This window comes from Tenebrio molitor, chromosome 2, assembly GCF_963966145.1.
Source record: "Tenebrio molitor chromosome 2, icTenMoli1.1, whole genome shotgun sequence".
Classification (NCBI taxonomy): Eukaryota; Metazoa; Arthropoda; class Insecta; order Coleoptera; family Tenebrionidae; genus Tenebrio; species Tenebrio molitor.
In genome coordinates, this window is record NC_091047.1 from 17,338,882 (window position 1) to 17,362,300 (window position 23,419).

The 23,419-nt window shown below is 32.6% G+C and overlaps 1 protein-coding gene and 2 long non-coding RNA genes across 5 annotated transcripts in view; 2 read left to right on the plus strand and 1 right to left on the minus strand.

The window, feature by feature from the left end:
• sano (serrano) overlaps positions 1-23,419 on the plus strand; it is a 51,768-nt gene that overhangs the window by 5,906 nt on the left and 22,443 nt on the right. Inside the window, exon 2 of one of the 3 annotated variants that reach the window (XM_069037561.1) lies at positions 4,875-4,977. The exons of 1 other annotated variant lie outside the window; for it this stretch is intronic. The gene's annotated coding sequence lies outside the window, so the exon portion shown is untranslated. The remainder of the gene's footprint in view (positions 1-4,874; positions 4,978-23,419) is intronic. One more of the 3 variants, XM_069037562.1, reaches the window with a different exon arrangement.
• Positions 4,548-5,175, minus strand: LOC138123047 (uncharacterized). The gene is made up of 2 exons (XR_011156690.1): positions 5,067-5,175; positions 4,548-4,952 (listed from the first exon to the last, which is right to left on the minus strand). It is a non-coding gene; the product is annotated as an uncharacterized lncRNA (long non-coding RNA).
• On the plus strand, positions 17,923-18,206 carry LOC138124838 (uncharacterized). Its single transcript, XR_011157295.1, has 2 exons — positions 17,923-18,021; positions 18,074-18,206. It is a non-coding gene; the product is annotated as an uncharacterized lncRNA (long non-coding RNA).

Sequence of the window (23,419 nt, forward strand, 5' to 3'; positions counted from 1 at the left end):
TCACTCGCGTTTTAAAATGGCCCACTCGTGCTAAAAAAGGGCCCATTTACACACAAACTCGTCAAATAAACTACTATTTTGAAAGCAAAAGAAAAACACAAAATAACAAGAATCGAAAGTGGAGTTACTGTTCCTAAAGGTTTATTTATTATTTACACTTTACGTGAATGCCAAGATAGTGACGGCTAAAATTTTTTTACCTCGCTTGGTGATGTAGCCGAAGCCACTTTGAATCTGCTTCGTAAGAAATCATGGGAGATTGACGAGAAAGTATCTGTAAATTGTGAACATTGTGTAATAAAAATAAAATTGTTTCAAATTTGACAGTACAGTATCAATGTTTAATGTCACCAACCTTTCAAAATAAAAGTTCCGTATCGAAGTGGAACCCAATCGAGCTTCATAATGTCTTCATTTTAGGCGTAAAATAGAAAAAGTAAATGTTCAAACTTACTATCACTTTCTTTTTTGACAGAACACTAATCATTTTTAGAATTCTGAAGATGTAACATTTCATTTCATCCTGGATTCTGTCCTCAGTTGCTCAATTGTAGCTGACTGATTGAAGTAAATCTTGCTTTTGATATAACTCCGTAGAAAATCCAATGGGGTGATATGCAGAGAGCCTACAGGCTCCTCAATAAATCCCATATTACAAATCCTTAATTGTAATGTATTGTTGTAGGAGGTATTTTACATGTGCATTATGGACGTTCATTTAATTTGTTCTTTTACTTTGGTGATATTAAAATTACTTTTTTGACACAATTCTTTTTGAAAAGGTCAGCGAAAAAAATATTTCCATTATTCCAAACGTTTGGCGATCACTGCATTATTTTTTATCACATATAACGATTTAATTCTTGTAGATGGAGATAACTCATAAATTGTTTTGATGTTCGATTAAAAATTCATGTCTCTATCTTTCTAAAAAAAACGTTTCATCACATATTCAACGAATTTTTATCAGTAAGAACAGGAAGCACAATAAATACACGAGAGAGTTTTAATAATGTTGTACACTTAACAGTAATAAATATTTGCAATTTTTTGCTAGATTTTACTATTATTTTTTGGCGCATTATATCTTTTAACCAAATTACTTTTCTGGAATAGAAATGAAAAATGGAACTTATCTAAAACAACAATTGCTAAAAAAATGTGAACTATCTATATAACCAGATAAAAAAATATAAACGCGTATACTATCATACGTGCAAAGATATACATACATATAATTGGCTTAAAGTTTATTCATAATAATTAATTTTGAAATAAAAGACTGTTGCTCTCGACCAGATAAACAGGAAGTGGAAAATATCAGTTTACTCATTTTTTTTTTGTAATTACATAGTACTTTATAAAAATGGAAATATTTTTTAACTCCTGCTTGTTAGCTTATTTTAAACGTTGTTTATTCATTACTTCATTAGTGAAAGCATTTGTCAACGGTATATTAGAGAAATAGAAAAATCATTGAGTAAGTTAAAATATTGATGGTAAAACAGGGTGCGACATTTCTGTAGAAACAGGCGTGCCTTAGTGAATCAGCAAAGTTGGAGACAACTGAAATTAATATTGATATTGACAATGCTTTGTAAGATTGTAGATTGCTATTCAAAATTAACAATTCGGAACACATCTATGCCTTGAATATTTTTAGTTTGAAATGGTTAGATGTGCGGTCACGTTTTAAATACACACCCGTTCGCCATTCAATCGTTGTAGCATTGCATGTTTACGCGTTTTTATCTTCAAAATCTACCGTGCAAACATTAGTCACTTAATAAATTATCTAATGGAGTTTTATTTACTTAAAAATATCTAAACCAGAACTATATTCTCTCTTCTTGTAGGTATGGTATGTACAATAAAATATGATTTTTCTCTTTTAAATAATTTTTAATAAAAATATACATAGTCAGTTTTATTAACCTTTTCATTGTGTAATCTATCATCTGTCAATTGAATATAAATGCAAAGGTGCGGATATGTACTACAGGCATCATAAAAAGATTAAAGAATAGTTGTTCCTTCTCTTTTCTTTCTTTCTTTCTTGGCGCAGTTTTTTAATTCCTCTCCATGTATTATACATCTCGAGGAAATAAGCTCTACAACGACAAACACAACGAAACGCCATCCCCCTTTATTTCTAAATATTAATGACCACCAGATTGTTGTCAATTTTTTTCCACAGAGACTTTCGTTGACAGAACAGCAACTAAATTATCACGCGTTGAAAGTTAGTTTTCATATAACGCGTAAATTTAAATTGACTCGTATTAAAAAACAAAACAATAGTTATTACTTTGATTTTTTATTAAAATTATTGCAATGCACTAACTCACGATAATTCAACATCAAGTAACTTTATTGACATTTCTTTGACAGTTCATACCTAGTCGCACAATTTTGAAAATTGTCAAGTCAACGTGTAATGGTATAAAAAAATCAAATGCACGCTTATGAAATGTTATACAAATGTCAACTCTACCTCACTCACACAGTTGCCACATAAATAGATAACTGTGCGTGAATACCAATTTTTTGAATCAATTATACAGGGTCATTATAAAATATTGTAGGTACCATCGTAGTTGGCGTTGAAAACCCACACAAACTTTGGATGTGCCGCCTGTCTCGCAACGTTAGACAAATTAGTAGACAGATTTCCACTTCCACCAGGAGCGCCACCTATCGACGATAGGTGACTATCATGTTATGAAGCTTGCGGCACATTCAACTAAGCCACCAACCCACGATGGTAATAGTGCGGGAATTCCTTTTTCGCGTTTATGGCAGGGACCATGGTGTAAACCATAAATACTACAACAATACCAAAGTACCACAAACCATTAGACTGGGCTGCCATAAATAATATAGTTCATCTATTCGCTTGTGTTCGAAGGGGTGCAGATATTTACAGCCTAATGGTTTGTGGTACTTAAGTCTTTAACGTTTACACCATGGTCCCTGCCATAAAAACGAAAAAGGAATTCCCGCACTATACAATATTTTATAGTGACCTGTAGAAAAAAAATCCTTACATAGCTGAATATTTCGATAGATCAATATCGGTAAAGTACCTAATTTTGATAACAACAAACTTAAACGGCAAATTGAAAAGACATCCATGATGCACTTTTTTGAAACCAAAAGAAAAACAAATCGGAATATTGAATAGTATACTATCGTGTCAAAAATAAATTACTCCCTAGGATTTAGGGATATTCGTTGTGTAGGTACCTTCTTTGGTGTCCGACCTTTTTGACACACCCGATATAAATTTTTTAGTTTATGTAGGTACTTAACTTGTCATCTGTCAAAGATATCTTCAAAATTTACAATTATTAATTCATGTTTTTCAAAAAAAGTGCCTTTTGTCCTCGTCTGTTTTCAAGTCTCTTCTGCGCCTCGACTAGAAAACGCACACTCGGACGAAAAAGATGCACTTTTTGGACCTTGATAATGTTTTTGATATTTGATGCGCTTTAATTAACGTGTTAATTACAATAATATTTTCCCCATACACGACTTACGCCACGTAATCTTCAAAAATTTACACTAGAGAGTGGACTGATATTAAATTTTCTTCTCATTTATTCCATAGAAATACAATTATGTACTGTCGCGAGCAACAAATTCTGGTCGTCAATGTCATTTCAAAATTTGGTTAGATTGTCACAAATTAAAAAATTTCCCTGCCTGATTATACCCACGTCAACAAAGTGTCAAAAAATTAATTAATCAATGTCAATTAATGTCATACAACATGTTGATAGGTTATGATATTTAAGACCGTTTTACAATGGAGCATTTTCCATTGCGTCAAAGCATGATTTTGACGACCAGTTTTTTTTTTTGCTCGCGACAGTATGTACAAGTCGGTATTTGTAAAAATGTTTTGTTTGTTTTTTAACTGTAACTGATAGTACAGTAGGTACTTGTGCACTGATTTATAGACGACTATAACAGGACACCACGACGTATTGTACTCAAACAATAACATTTAATAAGAATTTATTTTAATGATTGCAACGAAAGTCATTATGTAATGCAAGTGAACGAGGTGCAGTCTGCAATAATCAATTTTTTACAATACGTAATAACGGTACGGTTATGATAATTATGCAGTAACAGTCCGAGGTTATATTAGCTGATTAAAATTAAATGAACCAATAACGTTCCTTGTTGCTCTTCGCCTTAAGGAACGATATTAATACGTTTAAATTGCAGTCAAATTCTACATAATAACGATCTATTATTCTAAATCATTAATTTATTATAATTCGGAACAATCCACCCACACACCCAATTGTGAAGCACGTGAGTAGGTAGCTGAAAACAAATTTTAAAATGACTTCATGGGAATTTTGTGTGAGGTATCGAGAAACTAAAACAGGTCAACTTACAAACTAGAAAATCTTTAAATTGCGTCTTTTAAACTTTCAGTTAGTAATTATAATTTAAACAAGACAATGTTGAACGTATGTGATTACCCATAAACGTTAACGTACCGTACACCATTTCGCAACAACCTTTTCCCGTTAAATGTCAAACGGTTCCATTTTATTGTTGGGCAACTTTTTATCTAACACGAATTATTGATGATTACATTACAATTCAGTTTTATTTGGCTAACGTACATTTTATTGTCGATATCGAGATTTGTGTAACAGTGAATAATGACTTTGTTTTCACATTTTGACTTGCCATTGTCTGTCAAGAGATTTAAATTAAAGAGACGTGGAGACGTTTCTTGATGCAAAATAAAATAGATAAGTAGTGACACATTATTGTAAAGCCTTGTTGAAGATTTTGCTAAAGAAATGCAGAAAAGATACACGGAATGTCTCAACCCACATTTATTACAGATAGTGTTTGCCATTAAGGACACGCTGACTGCTGACTGACTGTTGCTATGACGCAGGCACTTTTACAATCTCCGACTCCTACAAGTAAGAAATGCGGAATTAAGTAAGTAGGTATGATGGACATAGAGTGAAAATGTTAGCTTTAACAGTTACGCAAATTGAAATACAAATAATAATGAAAAAGTACTTTGCATTTTTAGTCGATCCATTTTGACACGTTGTTTTAATTTTTTGTTAGGTTAAGCAAATAGACAAATATTCTTTGGCGATTAATATACTCTTACCACGCAAGTCATCTATGATCAAGGTCCTCACAACGTGGAAATGTTGCGTTAAGTGCAGTAAAATAAATTCAATCAATACCGGTAGAAAATAGTGACTTATATTTAGTCCAGTCAATACTGGGTGCCCCAAAATTCGCGGAACAGATTCGCAGTAGGTACGTTGTTAAGCAGTCATTTAAATATCAGGTAAAAATGTTTAAAAAAATCAATCTTCTTTTTTGTAGAAATTATGGACCTATTCGTTACACTAAATGTGACAACATTTAAAAACATTCCATGTATCCCAATAGTCTGCAAATATTTCTTTTTTGTTGTATCCATGGAAATGAGAGAGAAAAATCAAAGCAATGTTGCCGTACGTTATTTGAAGTAAAACGGACATAAAATTACTACTTGGAAATGCTGGAAATAAGGAAGAAAATAATTGCAAACCTGATCACAATCGTTGAGAATTATTATGCCACTGGCTGGTAAAAGACAAATAGTCAAAATCTTTTTTAATATTTAAAATAAATGAGATCAAAGCTGCGCCTTTTGAGCCCCCATATCTTCAAATCTAAGAGGTATTGAATTTTTTTATTATTCTTCCCATTATTTTCTAACATGAGTTGACATTGCCCCATTGAGTTGTTCCGCGAATTTTGGGGCACCCAGTATAAACATTCGACCTTGCAAAAGATCATGTAGTTCTAATTTTTAATATGTTGTTTGGACCTCCGCCAAGAGTAAAGAGTGTATCATTTCCTCCCTCAGTGAAGTTTGAGTCTGAAAACAACATTTCAGGACTAGGCCGACAAAAAGAAGAGCTTTTTTATGTCACTCTTGTGTTGCACATTTTTGGGCCTAAACGCTCATTTAACATAACATAACAAATAGCTTATTTTAGCATGTGAGTGTAATTGAATTTGTGTACAAAGTGATAAAAAGGTGAGAGGAGATTTTTTAGGTTACGATAAATGTCAAGACACAAGAGATGTTGATTTTAAAATTCAAATGTTTAGATTTTGGCAACATAAAAAATCCCTAAAAGCAAACATTTAAACAAATACATATACAGGGTGCGTCCTAAAAAACGCCGCAAGCCATATCTCCGTTATTTATGGCTCGATTTAAATAAAACAAAAACTAGAATAAATTACTTTAAAGACACTAGAAGCATAACATAGATTAATTTTTTTTCAAAAAGTCATTCAAGGTTAGATGATAGTCAACTTTGTTTTTTCAAATAGCTTGGTATATTTTTTTATTCCGATTTTGAAAGAGATTATTTTTCTGAATCCAACGATATGCCACATGTTAGAATGCAATTGACAGTAACCGCAAAAATAAATAAATAAAAAGCATTATTGGAATTTTTTTCAGATACAATGTCACAAGACTTCTCATTTTTACTCAAAGTTTGTTGCTTTAGGCAAAACCACTCGACTCTATCGGGTCTCGTGCTCGTGATTATTGCCAAGCAACAAACTTTTCGTCATAAAGTCAAAATTTTCCGAAAAAAAAAGTCGAGTTATATTTGGCTAGACAAATTCCCGAATGAACAATTCCAACAAACATTCGGAACAACATCACAAAACGGATTAAAGGTTAGTTTATACAGGGTGTTAGGTAAATGTCCTGCCAAACTTTAACCGCGAGCTACTGGCTTCATGTAGAACTCGGAAAAAATATTTAAAAAATTCTATGTCAAAAAATAACTTGACATTTAATTTTTGAGGTACAATTTTTTTTTAAGTGCTTTTAGTCTTCTACGTTGTCCCACAGCCTCGTAGGTAAAATTTCGGCATATTTTAAAAATACATCCTGTATATCATATTTTATAAAACGTAGGTACGCCAATGCGAAGTAACCTCTAGGAAATATGCTTTAAAACAAGGAAACCGCATTGGTGTATGTTTTATAAAATATGATATACAGAATTTTTTAAATATTTTTTCCGAGTTCTACATGAAGCCAGTAAGTAGCTCGCGGTTAAAGTTTGGCCGGATGTTTATCTAACACCCTGTATTCATCGTAGCACTTTTTGTGGCGTTATTTTCGAAGGACCAGTAATACAAAATGCAACTATTTAAGGTGCAGACGTTTATTTTAGGACTGTTTGTCTTGTTACAAGCGACTCACGCGACTGCTTACAAGTTACAAGTCGGGGGTGAGCGATGAGGGTGGTTGCCCCCCTCTCTAAATAGGCGTCAACACTTTTCCTGCAACAATTTAGCTGTTGTATTCCAAATTGTTTTCACACTGTAGTCAATATCACTGCTGGAGTCGTTTCTAAAACGATTTTTTAAATCCATTTGTTTATTAATTTGTGTTACCAACAAAAACAAAAGCCTTGTTGTTTTTCGCCGGAAGGGAGGTTTTTGTCGACGGAAGACGTATTTTCTAACCATGACTGTTAAATGCATTCTAACATGTGGCATATCGTTGGATTAAGAAAAATAATCTCTTTCGAAATCGGAATAAAAAAATATACCAAGCTATGTATTTGAAAAAACAAAGTTGACTATCATCTGACCTTGAATGACTTCTTCAAAAAAAAAATATCTGTGTTGTGCTTATAGTGTCTTTAAAGTGATTTATTCCAGTTTTTGTTTTATTTAAATCGAGCCCGTTATGGCTTGCGGTGTTTTTTAGGACGCACCTGTAGGTTAATTTTATGTACTTAACAAATTTACACAGAAGTCGACATAAAAAATACAAATAACTATTTTACCGTGTGTGGTCAGTACAGGAGAGGTTCATCATTTGTTGCTTTTGATGTGAAGATGTTGACTGACAAATAAAAAACTGTTTATCAGTGATAGCTCATCTATTGATAGAAACAGATATGTGGTTGGTGCTTCTTCTTATCTTCAAGGATTAGCCGACTCAGCGAAGTTTATATTTCTTAAAAATACTGAAAAAGACCAAACTGTATACAGTGAGTTTTTTTAAGACTGGCCATAGGGTTTTTCATGCTAATTTTTCAACCCCCTGTTAACTTTTGTTCCGATAAAAATATTCAAACCATTTTTGGAACAAAGTTGGAAGATTTTTTAAACTACCGGATAGATTACAATTTAATATCCCAAACTGTCGAAAAAGTTGTGAAAAATAGTTATTTTTATATTAAGTGCGCGAAGAGAGTGTTTTTTGTGCATGAAAAGGTCTTTTACGCCGAGACGAAGGTCGAGGCTGTATAAGCCTTTGAATGCACAAAAACATGTTCGCGCACGAAATATTATAATATTTTTTCTATAATTGATTCAAAAAATTGAAATTAAAAATTCAAATTTTTGAAGGAACTGTGAAATTTCAATGCAGTGACCATGTTGCTAGGTAACTAATAAAAAACAGTGCGTGAAATGAAAAACAGAAATAGTCGTATGCATGAAATTGCATTTCACACACTGTTTTGTATGGTTTCTATGGTTTCGATCTTACTAACAATGCAAAAAAAATACACGTCAGAAAATGACCCACTTCAGGCACAGATAACTATGCGTGAATTTCAATTTTTTGAATCAATTATAGAAAAAATATTTTTAGGGAGCCGAAATAATAGTACGTCGAGCGGCCGCCAGAGTAGCGCCATTGTCGGCTCAACCAGCACCTGACGATCTCAACTTTTGGACGCTTTCGGCGCGCTAAAAAATATTTTTTTCACAACTTTTTCGACAGTTTGGGATATTGAATTGTAATTTATCCGATAGTTTAAAAGATCTTCCAACTTTATTCCAAAAATGGTTTGAATATTTTCATCGGAACAAAAGTTAACAGGGGGTTGAAAAATTAGCATGTAAAACCCTATGGCCAGTCTTAAAAAAAAAACTCACTGTATGTATTAAAAATCATTGACTTTTGGTCCAGGGTCCAGTTCTATCTCAGTTTCATCCTAGATTTCAGCTAGATCATGATTGAGGTTATGTCGCATAATGCATATGTTTGTGGGTTTGAGACACGGGTGTCAACGATGAAAGAAAAACGAACGAAATCAAAGACAAAAGAAAATCGCAGTAAATATAAATGGAACGTGCTGGGAGCATTTCTCAAAAATTGTAACATTTGTATTTTTTCGCGCAATCGTGTTGTTATAGCTACATACTTACAATTGTTGTTGACACAATCTGAAAGTTGAACTTAACAACCCTAATTCTGTAAGTAAATAACAACACCGATACCTACTGAGGTAAGTCATTAATGACATTAATGTTTTCAAAATATTTCTGTCAAAAAAATTACATACTTCGATTATATCGGGCCTTCAAATAAATATATACATATTTAGAGTAGGCGTAGGAGACATTCTAATTCTTTTAACAGTGTAAAGTAATTTTTGTAGGTAACCAATTATTCTCTGGAGTTGCATAGTATGCATAGTAAGCTTTTTCCCAATTTCATATTGTCATATTCCGTGGAGGGAGAATAGGGAGAATGCATTACAAAAATTAAAAATATTTTCTAACCTAATTTTATTTCGTTAAAATGTCAGGCGTTTCTTGTGTCATTTTCTACGCTGGAAAAATGTTGCAAACGATTGAATTTCCATAGGTTGCTCTAAATATAAATTTATTTGAAGGCCCGTTACTAAGGACAATTGATAATTGACAATTGTCATTTTATTTTTTAAAACCTAAAACAATAATTGTGGACTTGACAGCAAAATTCTAACCTTACGTTTTTTACGTGGCAAATGTGATAAAAAATTATACAGATTGAATCTGGCTTTGATTCTCATTGGTCAATTTATGTGGGCGAAGCAGATAAAAAGTTATAACGGCAAAACTATACTTAGATTCACTATTCACTACATTTAGCTCTAATGCTTGCTGTTTAGTTCCAAAATGAAAAGAACATCTTCGTGTATTTATTTTCCAAGTGACGACTAAGGTAAATGATCGACTTGAGATATAAAGCAATAAATGTTTTTGTAAGGCCATCAAAACACTGTCTTAGATGACTGGAGAAATAAAATAATTTGAATCTTTTGCCCCTATATTAGGGACAATCAATGGTGAAACACTTTCGTGTCTATAAAGTTAAAACATGCAACGATTTTATTATGAAACATTATTCTTCGTTACAATTTTTACAATGGCAATGTTTACGGTTTAAAAGCCAAACTAATAACTGCACATTATCTTTAGAAATTCAGTAAACGGAAATTCTGTTACTAAATTATTTTGGTAACAATATTCTTTTATCTATAGATGTCATTAAATGTGGTTAATTAATATAATATTGTAGTAAAGGTTGCGTGACGGAAACAAAACAATACTTTCACCGTTAATAAACGTAAATCACTTAAACCATTTACAAAGCACTTTTATTTCTTTACTCACTATTTTATCAGCGCTTAGAAAATATGTACGTACTAGTTATACAGACATTTAATTAAAGTTCAACAGCCTGTTCATATATCAAAGATCCACCACCTGTTGACTTATGTTGGTGAAACATAAATATCTCCATAATTCTATATACTAACTGAAGACGATATGTACAAGTTGGCACAACTGAATGTAATAATGTAATTATAATGCCGCAGAAGAAAGAAATTTGCTTGACAAAAATAAAAATTTGTCTTAATACAGCGTCGCCAATTTAACCTAAAATTTCTTGTTTCCGTAATTGAAAATTCAACAGCGTTGCCGTCTGTATTTGCAATGTCGGAGGATCTTTGATCTTTGGAGCTTTGAAAGGTCAACAGGGTATATCATTTTTTAATAAGTGTTTGTACCTAGTATTAATGCAGATGTATAGGTGACTATTTCCCCAAGAAAATTTCACACAATTTTGATACATATGTAGTAGGAATTTCGCGATAGAAATTAAAAAAAAATACTTTTGGATAAATTACGATAAAAAAATCGAGTTTGTAAAAGTAATTGTACTTTCAATGATAACTATGTACATATAACCATTATTGTTCAAATATCTACTAATTGTAACTTAAATCAATAAATGCATTTTGATAATAATTAAAAGCCCGAATGTTTTGAAAATGTCAAAAATATTCACTCTATGCACATGTGCAAATACCCGGCTATTTTCATGGTGCATGAATACTCGCTGATATTCGTCCGTTGCTAGTATCCCAGAATCCAAAAATGAAATCAAACTGGGTAGGTTCCATTTAAAAAAACATAACTTTAGTGTTTTTACAATATTGGGACACCCTGTATATATACCGCAATAGTTTCCGAATGTGCAGTAGAAGCGTAGCTATCATCTAGAAAATAGAAAAAGTTGATATCTTTAAGAACAAACAAGTTATGGAGCTTTTTCGCAACTCTGGGACACCTGTATACCTATATGATTACTTGAAATTTTCTGAGGGAAATAGTCAATATATCCGCGTATTTGGCATACAACTACTGAATATTCGAACATTATTACTTTCTAACGTTATAGTGTGCTCTGGAAATTTGTCACCTTCATGTTATTGTAGGGTATCTAAAGTTGTACAGTTAGATGTAAGCAAAATATTTTCTTCTTACTACAATATCGAAGGTCCTGAACGAGTCAGTCTTGAAAAAGCTCTTTTGTTGCCTTAACTCACTCAGAACGTGGTAATTTACATTTCGAAAAATGATAAACAATAAAAATTTCAAACATTTATGATAACTCCGACTTGCTTTTTTGTATTTTAATCTTGGAAATAATTGAATTCAATAAACCATGTAATAATTGGTGCGATTCTGTTTTAAAATGTACCAATATTGCTATACAATATATAACAAGGTTGTAGTTGCTATGATATGAAGCTGTTGATTGGTTGGATCTATGCAAAATCAATACTGTTCAATAACAATATTGCTAAATTTTGAAACAGAATCGCACTAATTATATTTTTTCAGACGACCACTGTGAAATATGGCACATTTCACACGGTTTTTCCTTAGTGAAAATTTAAAATTGCAAACGATTTCAACACGAACACGAACGAACAGCCTAACCGTGTACAATGAAAAATTTGAGAAATCTGATTGGCCGACAGCTGTGTGTTTTTATATTGTACACGGGCCGATGATTAACGATGTCTATCTCCGCGCAACGGCATAATTATTTTGTCCGCAGCTCTGTCGAATGATATTTGAAGTTTGAAGGGATGCCGAATATTAGCGTTTTTTTTGTGGTCGTCGGAAAAATATCGTGTATACCACGTGTTGAAAATTCGATTTCACACTCGTTTGCTTAAGCCACGCGCCTACGGCTTGTGGCTCAACTCTTGATATACAATATACTATTAATAGCCCTATGCATGGTAACGAAACTTTGCGTGCTACTTATAGTCAAGAAGTGCTACTTATCCATTTTTCATAATCTGAAAATTATTTTTGTAGGTTTGTAGGTATGGCAACTATGTGCGAAAATGTATGGGTGTAGGATAGAGTTGACACTACTTTGACAATTCATAGTTACGCAATTTTGAAAATTGTCAAATCAACGTGCAATGATACAAAAAAAAATCAAATGCACGCCTATGAAATGTCATATAAATGTCAAGTCTATCCCACCCACACAGTTGCCACATAAATTTTCGTACATAGTTGCCATTTTATCCAGAATCATTTTGAATCACCGAATACGAAATAGTAGTGTAGAGTAGAGTAATAATATATAGTGATGTTGCAAGGAGATGTATACCAAAGATTTTTAGTAGTTAATGTTCTTTCAATGCTGTCAATGCTCTTTAAAACTTGAGGTATACTATTCCTTGTCGAATAAGATTATACGACGTTCATAAACCCTATTGTATAAACAAAGGGTTTATGAGAGTCATAAACCAGGATAACTATGACAGGGAATAGTATTAAAACACTCATAGGTTGTTTCATGAGATCTACCAGCTAACGGATTTTTTTTTATTAAACTCGAACCTTAGCCAAGTATTTCACAAAGAAGTTATTTATTTATACTAATGAATTATAATAGATAAAATGAAAAATTTGTAGTGTTAATTTTTTAAGTGATTCGAAAGACACAAATCAAAATGGGGAAAGCTCTGTGAAAGTGCCAGATATCAAAAATGTCAAAAGTATTTGTTGCGGCGTTGTACCGCAGGAAAAGAATTGTTGGTTTTTAAATATTTAATCACTTCAAAACAATAACATTAACAAAGTATAAGTAAATGATTGTACAAAAAATGGTTATGTTTGTTTGAATTTGTTTGACTGATCTGTTGTATCTGTGGAATGCGTCTCGCTTTTAAGAGAGGGTGGTGGGGTGCGGTCCTCCCTGGTCAGGTACCTCAACTAACGGTACAGGTCGGTCCTGTACAGTATTTTTTAAATAAAACCCAATTGTAGAATGTGTACCTACATTTAATTAACAGTGACATAGAAAAATTGGTTGAATACTCCGGTGAGCAAAGATCAAACCTGCCAACCGTATAAAATAGACAGTACTTACAAAAAGATAACTCTGCCAACCTTTCTTTTTATCTAGTGAACCGATAATAAACTTCATTACTAGTAAATTTATTTAAAACAATTCTCTTATTGTCGTCTAAATTCAGTTGCTAGATATGTATTTGCAGAAAATTCTGTTCGTATTTTAAAATAATTATTCGGATAATTGTGAGACAGCCTGAAAAGTTGTTTATAATCAATCCTAGCCTTCATAGTCTAGTTATTTTCCGCACGAATTGTAGACATAGACCTTGTAGCTTTTTAATCATTGAACTATTTATTATAATTGTGTATTAGGTTTTGTTAAGATAAAAATATTCTGAAAATAAAAGTCATTGTAAACATGCAAACATGCGAAGAGAATTTTTTAGTGTAGGTGTGGCAGTTTACGGCAGTGTACGTTTCAAACATACCTACAATGAATAATCTATTAATGAGAATTAAATTCTCCATTCCGAAACCAACCGCATATATGGTGATAAAAATAACAAAATAGTATATTAAAATATTAGTTGCAGAAGCCAACGAGCCGCGCAGCGGCGAGTTGAGGAACAAATGAGTGCTTGAAGGACCTTCTGCAACGAATCTTTTATACAATTATTTCTATTTTGCCGCTTTACACCATTTTATAAATAAAAAAATAACAATTTTAAATGTAGGGAATTTTACGGTGGTTGGTGACATTTTTTATGTAGCATAATTTTAGCCGGCTGTGAAAAAAATTAATTGAAAACGCAAATTAGGCAAATTGCACAAAAGACGTTAGAAAATTTACTGCCGGAAAAATCCAAATCCCAGAATGAAAATTAAACGTTTTGTTCATTGTTATTTATTAATTTGCTTTGTTCTCTGCGATATTTATTTTTTGAGGTCTGTCAGTTGACACTTCACGCTACTAACATCAACACAGTAAATTTTACTAGTCTATTCTAACACGCCAACGACTTATTAAAGCACTCAAATGACGTCATTTGAGTGCTAAAATAGACTTTTTTGTAATTTGCCTCCATTTTGATTCTCTAATAGACATATTAACGAACGCGACGTCATCATCTGGGATGTCCTTATAGCCATTATTTCACGGAACATTTTACGAAAATTTTTAGGTTGGCAAAACTTGATTCGTCATGCGTGTCAGTTTAAATTACAAAATGTGCAAAGAATTATTTATCAGGATTTATCAAGCAACAAATTCGGGACTGTATTTTTGGGAATTTCACGTATTTCAGCGGGCGTACATGAAAGATTATCTTTCGTATTCGTGTTTTGTGACAGAATTTGGATAAAACAAAAGGCGACTTTGAAGATTTGATCAAATTTTCACTTTTAAAATTAAGACATTACCAACCGCCACGAAAATCCCTAAATCGAGGAAAGTAAACATTTTTGTTTAAAAACGGCTTAGAAACAAAAAATAGTATAAAAAACCCGTTTCATAAGACCTTGAAGCACTCATTCTTTAAAATAGCTCGTGGCTACGCCACTCGTTTTTTAATCTTGAATTCGTGCTTCAAGACTGGTCTTATGAAACTTGTCTTTTAATATACTAATTTTAAACGCAAAATAGAAAAACTTTATTTTAGCAGTGGATTTTTTCTACCTACAAACTAAAAAAATAATTTATAATTTTCTTAATTAGTAGAGCCTTTGAATATGTAGTTCGCAGATTCTTTGAAAAACCAGTAGTTATTGTTCATTTGAATATTCAGTAAGATACATAGATTCTAGAGATGGTGTGAATAATTTTCAAAAACTTTTTCTTGTTAACAACAAAAATACTAATAACTTTTTTAAGCAATACAAAATAATGCCATTTAATATCACTGAAACGGTGTAACATTGAGTATTTTATTTTTTTCACTACTAGTCTCAGAAGGCGTCATTATTTACTCCTGAACGGAACCTGAAGTAGAATTTCTCTCCTACTGGTTAATAATTTTTCATTATTAACCCAAGATTAATAATGAACAACCGTCACCTAGCAACGAAAGATTGTCGCTTATTTCATTGGTTAAAGTAGACGATTTTCATAGCAAATGTTTATAAGTGACAACTCGGATCCGTCGCATCCGACAAAATAATTTTATTAATAATTATTAAATGTCAAATGGTGAAGGGAAATAATTATCAGAAAGGGTTTTAACGTATCTAGTGGTGAAAAAAATAGTATATAAACCACTGTAGAGAAGTCTCTTATAGCCTTCGCGCCTTACATCCCTCGGCGCATCTCGGAATCTTATTTTGGCTCTCATGAACTTCTCCACCTTGGTGTATGATATACTATATTATACGAGTTTTATAAGACGCTTGATTGTGACACGAGTTTCAACAGAGTTTCAACGAGTGTCAGTGCGTCTTATAAAACTGGTGTGATACGAGTATACTATTTTTTCTACTTTGGTTGCATTAATTTCATAAAAATCAAAAATCTAATTATGAAATAACCTAGGAACTGTTTTTTGTGTCTCATGAGTTATGGTGGCATTTCTGTGAAATTTATGTGAAATGTCAAATGTTTTAATTGTTAACAGGAGCTCGCTAGAGATGCCGGACGCCGGCCAGCGTGCTATTACAGTAATACCAACGTAATACGAATAAAAAAACCCAAAAACAGTTTCACAAAAAGTTCCTTTTTGTAATTTGCCTCCATTTTGATTCTCTAATAGACATATTAACGAACGCGACGTCATCATCTGGGATGTCCTTATAGCCATTATTTCACGGAACATTTTACGAAAATTTTTAGGTTGGCAAAGCTTGATTTGTCATGCGTGTCAGTTTAAATTACAAAATGTGCAAAGAATTACAGCGTGATCAGCAATGACTGAGTCTGTTGGCAATGAAACAATTGAAAATACTGGTGATTTTTGTCTAGTTATTGGCACTGACCACGCACTGACCGGATTTTTTAACTTGAGATGACATTAATAACATTCTTGGGTATGCAGGTTATGTTTATACTATTACAAAAATGAACCTTCGTTGGTAAATTTTAAATTTGCCAAATGTCATTGTTACCAACAGACTCAGTCATTCTTGATCACCCCGTATTTATCAATTATCAGGATTTATCAAGCAACAAATTCGCGACCGTGTTTTTGGGAATTTCACGTATTTCAGCGGGCGTACATGAAAGATTATCTTTCATATTCGTGTTTTGTGACAGAATTTGGATAAAACAAAAGGCGACTTGACTTGATCAAATTTTCACTTTTAAAATTAAGACATTACCAATCGCTATGAAAATCCCTAAATCGAGGAAAGTAAACATTTTTGTTTAAAAACGGCTTAAAAAGGGCAAATTACAAAAAATAGTATAAAAAACTCATTTCATAAGACCTTGAAGCACTCATTCTTTAAAATAACTCGTGGCTACGCCACTCGTTTTTTAATCTTGAATTCGTGCTTCAAGACTGGTCTTATGAAACTTGTCTTTTAATATACAGAGTGATCAACAAGAATCCAAATCAGAGCAAGCGTTGCAAATTATCGGTCACGTCGTAGCAAAATCATATGCACATAATCGGTGAAAACATGGGCGTAGACAATTTATGGTCTCAAACGCTATTTAATAAAAAATGATACCTTATGAATTTTAGACGTTGGAATTATAATTGTGCATTTTATTATTATTATAAGATAAGGGAAACAATTTATAAGATTAACAAGAGCAACATTTTACATTTGTAAGAGTAAGTAAATTATCATCTTTATTGCCAAACGCGACGCCACTGGTACGGAGATGCTTCGTTGAAATGTCACATTTCAAAATTCAAGGTTGTTGTTGTTGACAATTTAAGTGATTTAACCTAGAAAACAAATCTTCGATTTCGGCAAAGTTTACAGACGTTTATTGAAGTTGTAAGCAATAATTATCCCAGAATAAGTTGTAAAATGGGTTTTACCATTAAAGAGAAGGCATTTTTATTAGATTATTTTCGAAAGAGGGTGAAACAAGAAAATGAAAACTGGCTTTACTTTGTACCCCCTTACACCGAAGAATTTCAAGCCAGATGTCTGAACCTGATGGTATTGGTTATCAACAAGTTTATCAATGTCTTAAAATTATAGTGCCTAATTTTAACACATCATAATCCATCATTAAGAAGAAGTCAGGTCAGTCCTTAGTTCAAATTTTAGAAACGGTGCAAAATGTTCGACAAATTATCAAGGAACATCCCTCAACTTTCGTAAGGCGTTTAAGACAGCAAGTTAAATTGTGTTATGGCACTTATCAGAAAATTTTTAAGGATATTAATTTGTTTCTCTTTGTGTGTTGCAAGAAATAAAACCCACACATTACCTTAAACAAATTGACAGCTTCATAAGGGTTTTTGAAATTATGAGAGGCAAGTTTGATTCTGTCTGATTCTGGACCACAATGGAGAACATTTTGAGCAGTTTTTGTGAAAACTTATTTTTTGACCTTGGAGTAATTTAAATGTTTTAAACACTGCTAGAAAAATACGAGTAAGTTCTCAATTACCCAAAAATTAGAGAATAATATCTTTTACACTTACAGAAAACAACAAAACAAAGAATTGTGAAAAATAATTATTTTTAAAATTTTGTAACTCAAGATTGTGCCTTATGAAGGAATTTTGTGTAACTGTGTGTTTTTTCCTTAATCAATAATAAATAATAATTAATTATAACTTGCTTTTAAATCTATTATTCATGAATTACAAAAAATTTATAAAGGCAATTAATAATAGATTTTTGAGAGGTAGGCAACCAACAAAACGAGTTGCACAGCAAGTAAATAAAAGCGGCTGATTCATGATGGAAATACGTTTCGATAAAACAAAAGATGAGGTAGCACTCTTGATTTGGTTTCTTGTTGAACACTCTGTACTATTATGACACTACTTTTAGTTTCACAAAATGCTCTTTATGATACCAAAGTAGAAAAAATTGTGTTTTACATATCTTCGAGAGCGTTTTTTAGCTAATTACGCTCGAGAAGATATTAATTAAATTTTATCGTCGTGTTTAATATTCTATTTTTTTCTATAGCATTTGTATTTTATTTAAAATGTTACTTGACTTTTTGATTTGAATAGATAAAGGCAGACTTTAACATCTGTTATAGAAGAAATAAAATGTTTGCTTTTTGTAACTACGAGTAAGTATATGAAGAAAAAAATATAGTTTAACTTAATATGTACAATTTAATGTGGATTAATGCTATATCTAAACGTTATAAATCACTCACAGAACCTTTGGTATATGAAACAAACTATGTGTTTTGTTTGTTTTAAAAAAATTAATCAATTACAGCGCTAATTAATGCTGTCAGTCATTTACGCATCATTGACTGAAATTTGTTTACCAACAGTGTGGTTGATTTAAATTTTTTGAAAGAAAAAGATAAAAACCATCATGGGAAAATTGATGAAACAATGCATTTTCGTATTCAGTAAATTGATTTTTCTGAGTTTTAATGTTTCAGGAAATAATCTACCAAAATACCCTTCGTGCATGTCACATTGATTTGACATGCACTCGGGATATTACTATTGAAAATTTTACACTCAACATATTAAAGACAAACACGCCGTCATAGAACACGCTAGGCTAAGGTAAATTAGTGTACAGCAGAAACAACTGGATAAATTGTTTTGGAATTTGTGTTAAGTAAAGGTCATGGAGCTGTATCTACATATAGTAAAAAACAAAACAAAATTATTGTACATATGATTAATGAAAGCAATATTTTTAAAATAATAATAGTAAATTATGTAACATTTTTCAACATGTGCTTCTCCACTACCCATTAGACACCCTATTTGGTTCTAAATATAACAATATCCTTTATCATAAACTGTATTGGTTCTGAAAGAGATTTTTTTTTTCCATTTTGCACCTTTAACACAGTTAGTGTAACACTCAAACGGGTATCGAAAAGGAGTTCTTTTCGATACTGGTTTCAGGAACATTTACTTAAATTTTTAATGTGGGTAGCAACTCACAGTGAGTAGTTGCTACGTCATCACTGCACTTCACGACACTTTACATTCAAAACTTGCAATTGTTCGTCTAGTTACCAGTGCTACCAACCCCTTATATCTGCCAAATACAGGGTGTCCCCAAAAAAAAAAGACGAGTCCATAGCTCCCTTATTTATCGGAGGATTTTAATTATCTATACACCAAATTAAATGGTTGTTAATAGGCTACAAAACGGCTCAATAAATTCACGTATAGCTCCAAGGGCTTCAAGACTAAACTGTCAAAATATTTTTTTCAAATGGGATTATATACTTTTTTTAGTAATTCTGATTGAGATTTTAATTCTGAATACAACAATGTATCACAAGTATAACTTCACATAAAAAAAAATAACACTAACTTTTGAAACAAATGACGAACACCAAGCGAGAAGCTATCAAAATGCATTGCGTTACAATGTAATAACCAAATTAAGGTAGCTGGAAAGACAAATGACAAATAATAACATGTGGGATTGCGCAGATATGCCGCCAATGTTTAGCGCAAAATGGAACATAGACGATAGTAGCGTTTTTTTACATTTTTTTTTGTGAATGTTTAGTATTTAAGTGTACTTGTGTACTTGTGATACATTTTTGTTTTCAGAATAAAAATCTCTATCAGAATTATTAAAAAAATATATGTAATCCCATTTAAAAAAAATATTTTGACAGTTTACCCTTGAAGCCCATGGGGCTATACTTGAATTTATTAGACCATTTTGTAGCCTATTAACAACCATTTAATTTGGTGTACAGATAATTAAAATCTTCCGATAAATAACGGAGTTATGGGCTCGTCTTCTTTTTTGGGGACACTCTGTATAATATTCCTAGCATTGCGATTTGAACTGTTTTTTAATTAATATTTAAAATAGGGACAAAATAGAAAAAATATTGTATTACACTCGTTTTATAGCCACTTTGTGGCGCTTGTTTGCTTTATAACACTCGTCGCTGCGCTCCTCGTGCTCTAAAAAACACGTACGACAAAATGGTGTCTTATAAAACTCGTATCATAAATTACTAATTAAGTAACAACTTTTTTATTATTTCATATTTAATTGATATACAGTATGGTTATAAAGTATGGAACAAAATTTATAATTGCGTTATTTAATGTTTTCAAGCAAAACGCTCGGACAGGTCAATTTTATTTTTTAATTAGCCATCTTATGACGTCATGTATTTTTGAACAATGACGTCATCATTGTTTTTTTTTTAATGACAACCCCCACTTTTTTCTTCTCTTTTTGATAGACCTTCCTACTACCTATACAATGAATAAAAAAATTACCTTACATAACAATTTTTTTGAGAAAATTACAAATATTAGGTACTTCAAAAATTTAATTTAATTTTTAACGTAAAATTGTTTTTCAATGCGGTTATTTAAAATCGAGGGTTTATTTTAATAGACCAAATAATTTAGAACATTTAGGTACGTCAGAAAATTCGCACTGAAATGGAACAAAATCAGCCCTGACACTATTGAGCGCAGTGTACCATGTTTACGTTCCTGTTTTTGAGTGCCAAGTGCCAAATGGTTGGCGGTGCACACGAGTTCCCGTCAGCATAATATTTTATACTTGGGCTTGGACATAGGCCCTTTAATCCTGCACACGAATTCCCGTCACGGCAAAAATGCAGCCTAAATTCTAGACTCGAATTCCCGTTAGAAAAAAATCTTGGTTATTGAAAGCACTGTTACGAAAGTAAGATTCAATGATGAATCTTCTATGTTCTGAAGTAAAAACCATTTTTGCGTTAAAATTTGGTTAATAGTGACGTTTATTATTAGCTGACTTAGCAAAGATACGAAAAATCTGACACTGTCAAAGTTACAGCCGCCCCTTATCTAAGTATATAATTGTTGATCACAGGGTATTTGTAACTTTTTAAAATGTTAACATTTGACAGTTCACGATTTTCACTACAGTTTTCGTTGTTTATCATCTTTCAGTGTTAATCATGTTTATTGTGACTATCGTTAAATCTGTTGGTATTTAATTGTTTACTCGTACATCTAGTTGGTCCATCCCCGATTTGACCGGTACGAAACCATCATTATCCAATTACGCGTTAGGTCAGTGTCGTCGTCAGTACCAGAGCCGCGGTCAAAGGTCGTGCCGTCCGTTGCAATGAACAGTCGGAGCCGGAGAGAAAGAGTAACAATGAGCATAGACGAAACTGCAGATCTCATTAGCGGCAGTTAGATGTTAGATGTGGCTGGAGCGTCGACCAGTGCGAGGCGACCTTGAGCTGGTCACACTTCTGGTCAGCAATGGGCAAGGTCCGCCCGGTGAAAATGTGGCCTTGACTCCGGTGAGTTCAAGCGGCCGCTTATAATGAGCGCACTTTCTAAATGAGTGCCTCCAAATAGGTGTTCCACCAACTGAGCACGTATAAGTACACATATGTATGTACGCCGTAACAAAACTGTGTCGCTTCAAACTGTACCATCGCCGACGACAATGGAAAGTTTTGGTCAAAACACGGCAGCTGTCCAGTTTTGTCCAAACAAAATTCCGGTCGAGTGGCCTAGTACTTGCTTTTGTTTCCAATAACGTTTATGTACTCAGCAAACAAGTTGTGGGGTGATTTTTTTTTGCAAAAGCTAAATTGTTTTGGAAGTAAGAAATTACCAAACATAATTTTCCTATTTTTTGGCGTGAGGAGATTGTTGTTACTTCAAGAGTGGGAATCATAAAATTAAAAAAAAAGACCTATGTTTCTAAGAGAGAGAAAATCGCGGCCTATTTGATAACAAATTTTTTGAACGCTCGTTACTTATAAGTGTATAGTAGATGTTTTTCTGTAAAATATATAATTTTATGGCAAAATTACATTGGTGATCAATACCATCAAAAAACTTTATGGTTTAGGAGATTATAAATGAAAATAAGAAACCGACTAGCATAAAATTATTAAATTTTGTCGTTGCGTAATCTCTTACAAAATCAATTTTCTCTTGTTTAAAGAGGTTCTTAGCGGATGTTAAACCGTTACTGCAACGAACACTTAATAATCATTAAATTTCTTCGTCGATAACAATTAATTGTTCAGCATAGCAGGTTGTTGGATCATAAAAAATCGCTAAAACTTTAACAACAGGAGTGCGTTCATAAAATATGGGCGAAGGTAGAGTGTGGGGAATATCACGTGAGTCCCAGTGTCACTCGGCATTATGAACGGAATGGGTTTTTTGTTTTTGTAAATGTCAACATTGTCAACTCACATTTAATTGTCATCTATTTACCCACCTGCTTAAATGAAGATCAACAGATTAAAAATGCAATTTGACGAAAGAAAAAGAAAATTAATTATTTCTTCCCTGTAAATTTGTTATCACCGGATTCAATACAGGAAGGGGAAGCAGAGAAAATAAGTGTGGTTGCACCAGGAATACTTTTAAGAATTGTTGGATATGTTGAACGGATTGTGTCGTGGTTCCAGTTTCGAAAATTTTGTCCCCATTATTGAAAACATAATTAAAAAATGTATGAAAACAACTTAGAGCATATTTTTTTCACGCAGCCGCCGCTTCACTATCGCCAGATATTTGACAGACGTCAAATCTGACGTATGGGTAATTTCTCCTGCACCGCTAGACATCGGTAACATGGATACACTCCTTGTGTCACTCTAAACATTTGTGAACGATCTGGGCTAGCGTAATTATTCCCCCAATTTTAATTTATGAACGGTGTTTGAGTAACCTTTATACCTACCCAGAGTATTTATGAACGCGCTCCAGAACTCTCAATTTGTTGACATTTCGGTTTTATAAGAGAAGACATGGTCAGTGCGTCTGGTTGGTTAATACACTGAAGCAAAGAATCGTATATCACAAAGAATAGAAACTTAGAGAGAAATAAA